This window comes from Rattus norvegicus, assembly GCF_036323735.1.
Source record: "Rattus norvegicus strain BN/NHsdMcwi chromosome Y unlocalized genomic scaffold, GRCr8 chrY_unlocalized_22, whole genome shotgun sequence".
Taxonomy (NCBI): Eukaryota; Metazoa; Chordata; class Mammalia; order Rodentia; family Muridae; genus Rattus; species Rattus norvegicus.
Window position 1 is genome coordinate 225399 of NW_026947381.1, and position 11023 is coordinate 236421.

General features: G+C 36.6%; 1 long non-coding RNA gene across 2 annotated transcripts; it reads right to left on the reverse strand.

Annotated features, from left to right (window-relative positions):
- Window positions 1-800: 800 nt before the first annotated feature.
- LOC134484647 (uncharacterized) lies at window positions 801-9650 on the reverse strand. Of its 2 annotated transcripts, none has more exons than XR_010062224.1 (2): window positions 9387-9650; window positions 801-905 (listed from the first exon to the last, which is right to left on the reverse strand). It is a non-coding gene; the product is annotated as an uncharacterized LOC134484647 (long non-coding RNA). The 2 variants fall into 2 exon arrangements; XR_010062223.1 differs by lacking the exon at window positions 9387-9650 and adding an exon at window positions 2599-5831.
- Window positions 9651-11023: the final 1373 nt, after the last annotated feature.

Here is an 11023-nt window from a genome sequence, read left to right on the forward strand (position 1 = left end):
GCTGGCCAATCCTAGCAAGCCAAATGGGTCATGCAGATAGGCTTTCAAAATGCAGAATCTGGCAGGCCAGGTGGCACAGCCAAATAAGGAATAGTTTACTAAAAGGAGAGCTCACCATTGGGAGGGTGGAAGGCAGAAACTAGCACCAACTTAGAGTCCTGGCACGTCGCAGCTGCCTACAGTTGCTTTTCAAGGAATTTACAATAAGAAATTCAAATACAATATTCATTCAATGAAAGGTCTGTAGGGAAAATACTAGACTTTGGGAAACAGAGAAAACCTAGAAAATTGAACTGTATGTCACAGGAAAAAATCTGTGACATACAGAATAATAATATTCTCTAGAAGAATCTCCAACACTCCATGTTCCTACATCTTTATTACCCATGCCAAGCCCCTGAACAAGTTTCTCCATTCAGAACATGAAACCACTAGTGAAGCAGAGAGAAATCTCTAGAATTAGACAGATGGAGTACATAAAGTTTTCCACTGTGTCACAGGAGACATACTTTGAAAGTGGTTACTGTTTGACATGTAATTCAGAGAAATTGGGGAGTGATAATAAAGAGGATGAAGAGATAGGAAATGGGTAGAAGGATGCTGGCCTTCTATCTTGGTATAAAAAAACAAGGAAGAAATATGTGGTCCTTTAGAAAACTCAGAGAGCCCTTGGTAGGGGTTGAGTGGGATGGCTGAAGAGATAGCCTTGATCTGAGCTTCTATATAAGGGAATAAGGAACTGTGAGGCTCTTAGAAGCTTGTAGACTTCCCTGTTCTTATGGTTCCTGGAAGTCAAAGGGTTTATATCATTTATTTCTTTATTCCAAAAGCCAAGTGTTGTGAAGGGCACAGTTGTTTTCCTGAGAACTCATGACCTTTACACTTTTTCGCAAGAAGAAAAGGTCCTAAGGAAGAAGGGAAAAACAAGTATTGTGTCACTAACTAAGGTAAACACGTACATGCTTTGTATACCTATCATGCACTTTGTGTCTGACACTGATATTTGGGAGAGAGAAGTGCTTCTAGTTGGGACTTCAATAACTCAGTCATTCCACTAGTATTACTCTACCACTTCAGATTTCTGAGTCAATATTTGTGATGGCTTTGCAGCTTTCTTTTCTTTTATATCATTCATTTTTTTATATTTAAACAAAATTTATTGCTTTTTAATTAGATGTTTCTATATATACATTTAAAATATTATTTCCTTTCCCAGTTTCCTGTGCATAAGATCCCTACCTGTTCCATATCCTTCTTCTCTAACCAAACTTTCTGCCGCATGACATTGCCTTGAACAGGGAGACAAATTAGAGGGGACAAGGGCTTCTCTTTTCAATGTTGCCCAAAAAGGCCATCCTCTGCAGCATATGCATTTGTAGCCATAGACTACTCCATGTACTTTCTCTGATTATTGGTCTAGTTATAAAAATCTCTGGTTCATTGGCATCATTGTTCTTATGTGGTTTAAAGCACGTTCAGTTCTTCTAATCCTTTTTTTTTTTAAATTTAACCACATGTCTGTTTTCAGTTCACTGGTTTGCTACTAGCATTCACTTCTGTATTTGACATGCTGTATCTGTGTCTCCAGTAAATATCTATATCCAGTTCCTTGCAGAATGCACTTCCTACCTTCATCAATCTTATCTAGTTTTTTTTTTTTTTTGGTCTGATGTATACATATATACTTTTGGTGGCTCTTACACCTATAAAGTTAATTGGAAAGTTAACATGGATTCTGACCAACTACGTCAAGAATATAGAATTCAAAAATCACAATTTCAAAGAGACTCCCCCTGTTTTTATGAACCTATTGAAGTAGACTTTATTTTTTCTCTTTTATTCAGAGCTGGGGAAGGAACCGAGGGTCTTGCGCTTGCTAGGCAAGCGCTCTCCATTGAGGTAAATCCCAAACCTGAAGTAGACGTTTAACTGGTCCTCAGGTCATTCTTTTCCCTGCACATCATCCAGTATCTTACGTTTGGCCTGAAGAAAGAATCATGGTAAATCATCCTAAACCCTCAATTCTGGCCATGGGAACACTGGACGCTAGAGAGTGTAGTACTGATATCAAATGGGACAAGAAACAGAATTCAATAGTCAATGTTTTCTTTGTTCTCCTGATGTCTGGTAATTTTTTGATAAAATAAGAATTTGGGAGATTACATTTGAAGTAGGTACACAGAATTTACACTATTATACTTACTCTATATCAGGGCCCCATATGTGACAATATCATTGCAGAAAATGGTACTTGAAAACAGAATTTTTGAGATCAATTTCTGAGAAAAATTTACAAAGTCACCTAACAAGTAATTTACAATAAGAAATTGAAATACAATATTCGTTCAATTATACATCTGTAGGGAAAATACTGGTCATTGTGATACAGAGAAAACCTAGAAAATTTAACTGTGTGTCACAGGAATGAACCGGGGATTAAAAATATTATCTAGGAACATCTCCTACACTCCATGTTCCTAAATCGTTTTCACCCATGCCACGCCCCACAGCATGTAACCACTAGTCAAGCACAGAGAATTCTCTAGCTTTAGAGAGAAGGTGGATATAAAGGTTTCCACTGTGTCATAGGAGACATACCTATAAAGTGCAAACTTGAATCTGGTCAATGTAAGGAAAGGTGTTCATCAGGTAGGCCATGACAGTTTTCAGTGACATCATTGTTAGGCATTCCCTGAAAACTCTCTTCTAACCTGGAGAGCACTAGATTCTTCTGTGATGTCACAAGTGTTGTTGTGACTGCAACTTCCTCTGAGATATTCTTTCAGTACTTCTAGGGTTTACTAATAGGCCTCTACTTCAGAGCACATTTGGGAGTGATAACAAAGACGATGAAGAGAATAGAAATAGGGAGAAAAAAGCTGATCTTCTTTCCTGGTATAAAAAACAAGGAAGAAATATGTGGTCCTTTGGAAAGTTCAGTGAGTCCTTTGTAGGGTTTGAGTGATATCGCTGAAGAGATAGCATTGATCTGAGTCTTCCACATAAGGGAATCAGGAGCTGGGAGACTCTCAGAAGCATTTCCACGTCTCTGTTCTTATCTGGACTTCTCTGTTCTTATGGTTCCTTGAAATAAGAGAGTTTATATCATTAATTTCTTTATACCAAAAGCCAAGTGTTGTGAAGGGCACAGTTGTTTTCCTGAGAACTCATGACCCTTACTCTTTTTTTCAAGAAGAAAAGGTCCTAAGGAAGAAGGGAAAAACAAGTATTGTATCCCTAGTTCTGAATAAACTCCTCCACGCTTTGGATACCTATAGTACAGTTTGTCTCTCACACTGATATCTGGGATAGAGAAGTATTTGTAGTTGAGACTTCATCATCTCAGTCTTTCCACTAGTATTACTCTGAATAACACTTCAGATTTCTGTGTCAAGATGTCTTTTTACTTGGCAGCTTTCTTTCTTTCATATCATTCTTTTTTTTATTTTTTACCAAAATTTATTGTTTTATAACTGGATGTTTCTATATTTACTTTTAAAATATTATTTCCTTTCCCAGTTTCCTGCCCATAAGGTTCCTACCCGTTCCATTTCCTTCTTTTCAAACCAGCCTTTCTGCCGCAATGCATTCCCTTGAACTGGGAGACAAAGTAGGGAATACAAGAGCTTCTCTTTCCAATGTTGCCCAAAAAGGCCATTTTCTGCCACATAGGCATTTGGAGCCATAGGTTAGTCCATGTACTTTCTTTGTAAATCTGTCTATTATAAGAAAGCGCTGGTCACTGGCATTGTTATTCTTCTCGGGTTGAAAGCACCTTCAGCTCTTTGAATCCTTTTTCAAAATTTACCAACAAGAGGTCTGTGTTCAGTTAACTGGTATGTCCCAGCATTCACTTTTGTATTTGACAGGCTGTATCTGTATCTCTCAGTAAATATTTATACCTGGTTCCTTGCAGAATGAACTTCTTACCTTCATCAATCTTATCTAGTTTGTTTGGCTGATGAGTACAAATATAATTTTGGTGGCTCTTACACCTATTTTGTCAAGTGGAATGTTTACATGGATTTTGCTGAACTATGTGAAGAATGTAGAATTAAGAAATGACAATGCAAATAGATTCCGTCCTGTTTTTATGAACCTATTGAAGTAGACGTATAACTGGTCCTCAAGCCATTCTTCTTCCTGCCCATCATCTGGTATCTTACATTTGGTTTTAAGAAAGAATCTTGGTAAAACATCCTAAACCCTCAGTTCTGGCTATGGGAAAACTGGAAGCTAGATAGTGTAGTACTGATATCAAATGGGATTAGATAACCAAATACAATAGTCCATGTTGTTTTTGATTTCCTGATGTCTGGTAATTTTTTTATTAAAATAAATATTTGTGAGTTTATCATTTGAAGTAGTTTTACAGTATTTATGCTGTTATACTCACTATATAGCTGGGCCCACTTTGTGACAAAAATCATTGCAGAAAATGAAATTAGAAAACAGAATTATTGAGTACACATTGAGGAATATTTACAAAACCCCCTATCAAGGAATTAAACATAAGGAATTGAAATACAATATTCATTCAATTAAAGGTCTGTAGGGAAAATACTGGCCTTTGGGAAACAGAGAAAACACAGAAAATTGAACTTTATATCAACGGAATGAAACTGGGAATAAAAATATTATCTAGAGGGGCTGGGGATTTAGCTCAGTGGTAGAGCGCTTACCTAGGAAGCGCAAGGCCCTGGGTTCGATCCCCAGCTCCAAAAAAAAGAACCAAAAAAAATATTATCTAGAATTATCTCCTACACTCCATGTTCCTAAATCTTTTCTACCCTCTCTAATTTTCTCCATTCAGAGCATGTAACCACTTGTGAAGCAGAGAGAAGTCTCTAGCTTTAGAGAGATGTGTTATGTATAGGTTTCAACTGTGTAACGGGAGACATACTTGGAAAGTGAAAATTCGAATCTGGTCAATGTAAGGAAATGTGTTCAGCAGGTAGTCCACAGCAGTTCTCAGTGCCATAATCATTAGGACCTCCCTGAAAACTCTCTTGTAACCTTGAGCGTCCTAGCTTCTGTGATGTCACAACTATTGTCGTGACTGCAACTGCCTCTCAGTTATTCCTTCACCAATAGGTTTTACTAATATTCTCTAATTCAGAGCAAATTGTGGTGTGGTAACAAAGAGGAAGAAGTGTTTGGAAATGGGGAGAAGGAAGCGGGCCTTCTGTCTTGGTATAAAAAATAAGGAAGAAAAATGTGGTCCTTTGGAAAGTTCAGTGAGTCCTTTGTAGGGCTTGAGTGATATCGCTGAAAAGATAGCCTTAATCTGAGCCTTATAAATAAGGGAATCATGAGCTTGGAGACTCTCAGAAACAACAGGACTTTCCTGTTCTTATGGTTCCTGAGGGATTATATCGTTCATTTCTTTATTCCAAAAACCAAGTGTTGTGAAAGGCACAGTTGTTTTAATGAGAGCTAAGGACCTTTACTCTTTTTGTCAAGAAGAAAAGGTACTAAGGAGAAGGGAAAAACAAATATTCTGTCCCTAACTCAAGTTAATCATCTCCTCTGTGCTTTGGACACCTATAGTGCAGTTTGTGTCTGACACTGATTATTGGGAGAGAATATTCTTCTAGTTGAGACTTCATCATCTCAGTCTTTCCACTAGTATTACAATGACTATGACTTTAAATTTCTGAGCCAATAATTGTTATGACTTTGCACATTTATTTTCTTTTATATCATTCATTTTTTTTATATTTTAGCAAAATTAATTCCTTTTAACTAGATTTTTAAGTAGATATAAACATTTAAAATACTATTTCAATTTCCAGTTTCCTGATCATATGTTCCCTACGCATTCCATTTCCTTCTTCTTTTTTTTTTTTTTGTTCTTTTTTTCTGAGCTGGGGACCGAACCCAGGGCCTTGCGCTTCCTAGGCAAGCGCTCTACCATTGAGCTAAATCCCCAACCCCTTCCTTCTTCTCTAAACAGCCTTTCTGGCTCGTGACATTCCCTTGAATTGGAAGAAAAACTAGGAAGGACAAGTGCCTCTCTTTTCAATGTTGCCCAAAAATGACATCCTCAGCCACTTATTCATGTGGAGCCATAGGTCAGTACATGTACTTTCTTTTTATATTTGTCTAGTACAATAAAGCTCTGTATCATTGGCATAGTTGTTCTTATGGTGTTGAAAGCACCCTCAACTCTTCTAATCCTTTTTTAAGATTTAGCAACAATATGTCCGTTTTCAGTGCACTGGTTTACTACCACAATTCACTTCTGTATTTGACATGCTGTATCTGTGCCTCTCAGTAAATATCTATATCTGGTGCCTGGCAGAAAGCACTTCTTACCTTCATCAATCTTACATAGTTTTGTTGGCTGATGTATACATATATACTTTTGGTGGCTCCTACACCTAAATGTTTAAGTGGAAAATTATCATGGATTCTGGCCAAATATGTCAATAGTGTAAAATTAACAAATGACAATTTCAAATAGACTCTCTCCTGTTTTTATTAACCTATTGAAGAATATGTTTAACTGGTCCTCAAGACATTTTTCTCCCTGTCCTTAGTCCAGTATCTTATTTTTGGCCTTAAGAAAGAATGATGATAAATCATCCTACCCTTATGTCTGGGCATGCAAACACTGGAAACTAGATAGAGTATACAGGAATGACCTGTGAATAAAAATATTGTCTATAAGAACTTCCTACACTCTGGACTTTTCTGTTCTTATGGTTCCTGGAAGACAGTGGGTTTATATCATTCATTTCTTTATTCCAAAAGCCAAGTGTTTGAAGGGCATATTTGTTTTCCTGATAAGTCATGACCTTTATACTTTGTCAAGAAGAAAAGGTCCTAAGGAAGAAGGGAAAAACAAGTATTGTATGCTTAGCTCCAAGTAAACTCATGCTTTGGATATTTATAGAGCACTTTGTGTCTGACACTGATATTTGGGAGAGAGAAGTGCTTCTAGTTTAGACTTGATCATCTCAGTCTGTCCACTAGTATTACTCAGACTACCACTTCAATTTCCTAGGAAATACATGTGATTACTTGGCATATTTCTTTTCTTTTATGTCATTCATATTTTTTAAAGAATTTTATTGCTTTTTTTAAACTGGTTGTTTTCTATATTTACATTTAAAATATTAATTCCTTTCCCAGTTTATTCCCTTAAGATCCCTACATGTTCCCTTTTCTTACTTCTATAACCAGACTTTCTGTCCATTGACACTCCCTTGAACTGGGAGACAAATTAGGGAGGACCAAGGGCATCATCACCATTTTTGCCCAAAAAGGCCATCCTCTGCCACATATGAATTTGGAGCCATAGATCAGTCCATGTACGTTCTTTGTTTATTGGTCTGGTATCCGAAGGCTCTGGTTTATTGGCATTGTTGTTCTTATGGGGTTGAAATCACCTTCAGCTCTTCTAACCTTTTTCAATATTTACCTACAAGAGGTCTGTTTTCAGTTCACTGGTTTGCTACTAGCATTCACTTCTGTATTTGACATGCTGTATCTGTGTCTCTCAGTAAATATCTTTATCCAGTTCCTGGAAGAATGCACTTATTAGCTTTATCAATCTTATCTAGTTTTGGTGGCTGATGTATATAAATAATTTTGGAGGCTTCTACACTTACGTTGTTAGGCGGAATGTTAACAAGGATTCTCCCCAACTATGTCAAGAATGTAGAATTCACAGATGACAATGTAAATAGACTCCCTCCTGTTTTTATGAACCTATTGAAGTAGACATTTAACTGGTCCTCAAGCCATTCTTCTCCCCTGCCCATCATCTGGTAGATTACATTTGGCCTTAAGAAAGAATCATGGTAAAACATCCTAAACACTCAAGTCTGGCCATGGGAACACTAGAAGATAGATAGGGTAGTACTGATATCAAATGGGAGTAGAGAACCGAATTAAAAAATCCATGTTATACTTTGCTTTCCTGATGTCTGGTAATTTTTTTGGTAAAAAAAAAGGATTTGGGAATTCATCATTTGAAATAGGTACACAGTAGTTACAGTGTTGTACTCATTCTATAGCTGGGCCCCCTTTGTGACCAAAATCATTGCAGAAAATTTAATTGGAAAACAGAATTTTTGATTACACAATGAGGAACATTTACAAAGTCCCCTATCAAGGAATTTACAGTAAGAAATTGAAATACAATATTCATTCAATTAAAGGTTGTAGAGAAAATACTGGCATTTGGGAAAGAAAGAAAACACAGAAAATTGAACTTTATGTCACAGGAATGAACCTGGGAATAAAAATATTATCTAGAATTATTTCCTACACTCCATGTTCCTAAATAGTTTCTACCCATGCTAAGCCCCTGCCTAACTTTCTACATTCAGAGCATGTAACGACTAGAGAAGCAGAGAGAAGTCTCTACTTTAGAGTGATGTAGTACATACAGGTTTCCACTGTGTTTCCTGAGACATACCTGGTAAGGGCACTCTTGAATCTGGTCAATGTAAGGAAGTGTTCAGCATGTAGATCACGGTAGTGCTCAGTGACATTATCATTAGAACCTCCCTGAAAACTCTCTTATAATCTGGTGACCCCTAGCTCCTTCTGTTGTCATGACTGCAACTGCCTCTCAGATTTTCCTTCAATACCTCTAAGGTTTACTATTTGGCCTAATTCAGAGACAATTTGGAAGTGAGTAAAAAGAGGATGAAGGATATGAAATGGAGACAAGGAAGCTGGCCTTCTGTCTTGGTATAAAAAAAAAAAAAACGAGGAAAAATATGTGGTGCTTGGGAAAGCTTAGTATGTCCTTGTTAGGTGTTGAGGGGTATCTCTGAAGAGATAGCCTTTATCTTCGTCTTCCACATAAGAGAATCAGGAGCCGGGAGCCTCTCAGAAGCATCTGGACTTCCCTGTTCTTTTGCTTTCTGGAAGTCAGAGAGTTTATATCATTCATTTCTTTATTCCAAAGTCAAGTGTTGTGAATGGCACAGTTGTATCCCTGACAGGTTATGGACTTTATACTTTTTGTCAAAAAGAGAAAGTTACTAAGGAAGATGGGATGGACAAGCATTATGTCCTCAGCTCAGAGTAAACTCTTCAATGTTTTTGATACCTATAGTGCAGTTTCTGTCTGATACTTCTATCTGGGAGAGAGAAGTGCTCCAGTTCAGATATCATCATCTTAGTCTTACCACTTGTATTACTCTGACTATCATTGTAGATTTCCAAGTGAATAGGTATAATTAGTTGGCAGTTTACTTTTATTTTATATCTTTCATTTTTTAGCAAATTTTATTGCTTTTTTTAACTGGATGTTTCTATATTTTCATTTAAAATGTTATTTCCTTTCCCAGTTTCCTGCCTAAAAAATCCTTTACTGGTTACACTGCCCTTCTACTATAACCCTCCTTATTACCCCTTGACATTACCTTGAACTTGGAGTCAAAGCTAGGGAGGACCAAGGACTTCTTCTTCCATTGGTGCCCACCAAGTCCATCCTCTTCCACATATGCAGTTGGAGCCATAGCTCTGTCCATGTACATTCTTTGAATATTGTTCTAGTATCAGAAAGCTCTGGTTCATTGGCATTGTTGTTCTTGTAGTGTTAAAGCCCTTCAGCTCTTGTAATCTTTTTTTTTAAATCTAAAAACAAGAAGTCCATTTCCAGTTTACTGGTATGCCACTAGCATTCACTTCTGTATCTGGATAATCTAGCTGTGTCTCTCAGGAAATATCTATATCTGACAGAATGCATTTCTTTTTTTTTTCATGTGTATTTATTTGATTTATTCATCCCTTCTGACAAAAGGCATTCATATTCTCTATTGTCAAGCTGATGATTAATATGCAACACAGTTAATAATCCTAACAGTATTATTTTTATTCTTTTGTCCAGTGGTCTCTGGATTCCTTAGTTGGGTGCTTTCCTTTTGGAAAGATACGAGCAAACAGCCCTACTGAAACCTTTACGTTGGGTCCTTACACTGACTAGCAGAATATATCTTTTCTACAGCAAAATGCTTTGTGGCAACAGAAAAAGCATTATCTTTCAAATTGAAATTATAAACATGCCTTATGTGAATAATTATACCTATATTCCCCTTTATCTTTGTATAAATTTAAAATCGACAGGCATTTATCTTTTTTTTTTTATTAACTTGAATGCATTTCTTACCTCCATCAATCTTGTATAGTTTCGGTGGCTGATGTATATATATGTACTTTTGTTGGCTCCTACAGCTATAATTTTAGCTGGAATTTTAACATGAATTCTGCGCATCTAGGTCAAGACTGTAGAATCCACAAATGGCAACACCAATTAGACAAATTAGACTCCATCCTGTTCTTTTGAAACTACTTATATTGAGGCTTCACTGGTCCTCAAGTCATTCCTCTCACTTTCCATCCTCCTATATCTTATGTTTGACTTTAATAATGAATCATGGTAAAATATCCAAAACCCTCAAGTATGGCAATGAAACACAGGAAGGTAGATATTGTGGAACTGATATCAAGTGGGACTAGAGAAACGAATTAAATAGTCCATGTGGTACTTTCCTTTATTAATGTCTGGTAATTTTTGGATAAAATAAGGATTTGGGAGTGTGTCATTAAAGTATGTATACAGTATTTACACTGTTATGCTCATTCTATAATTGGGCCACCTCTGTTGCCAAAAATCATTGCAGAAATGGAATTGGAAAAAAGAATTTTTGACTACACATTCAGGAATATTATAAAGTCCCCTATCATGGAATGTACAATAAGAAAATATAATATAATACTCATTCCATTACAGGACTATAGGGAAAATCCTAGTGTTTTGAAAACAGATAAATCTGAGAAAATTGAACTATAGGCTATAGGAATGGACCTGGGAATAAAATTATTATCCACATTAATCTCCTCCACTCTAGGTTCCTAAATCTTTTCTACCCATGCCAAGTCCCTAGCTATCTTTCACCATTCAGAGCATGTAATCATTAATGAAGCCAAGAGAATTCTCTAGCTTTAGAGATACAGTAGGTAAAGTTTTCCACTGTGTCACAGGAGACACTCCTGTAAA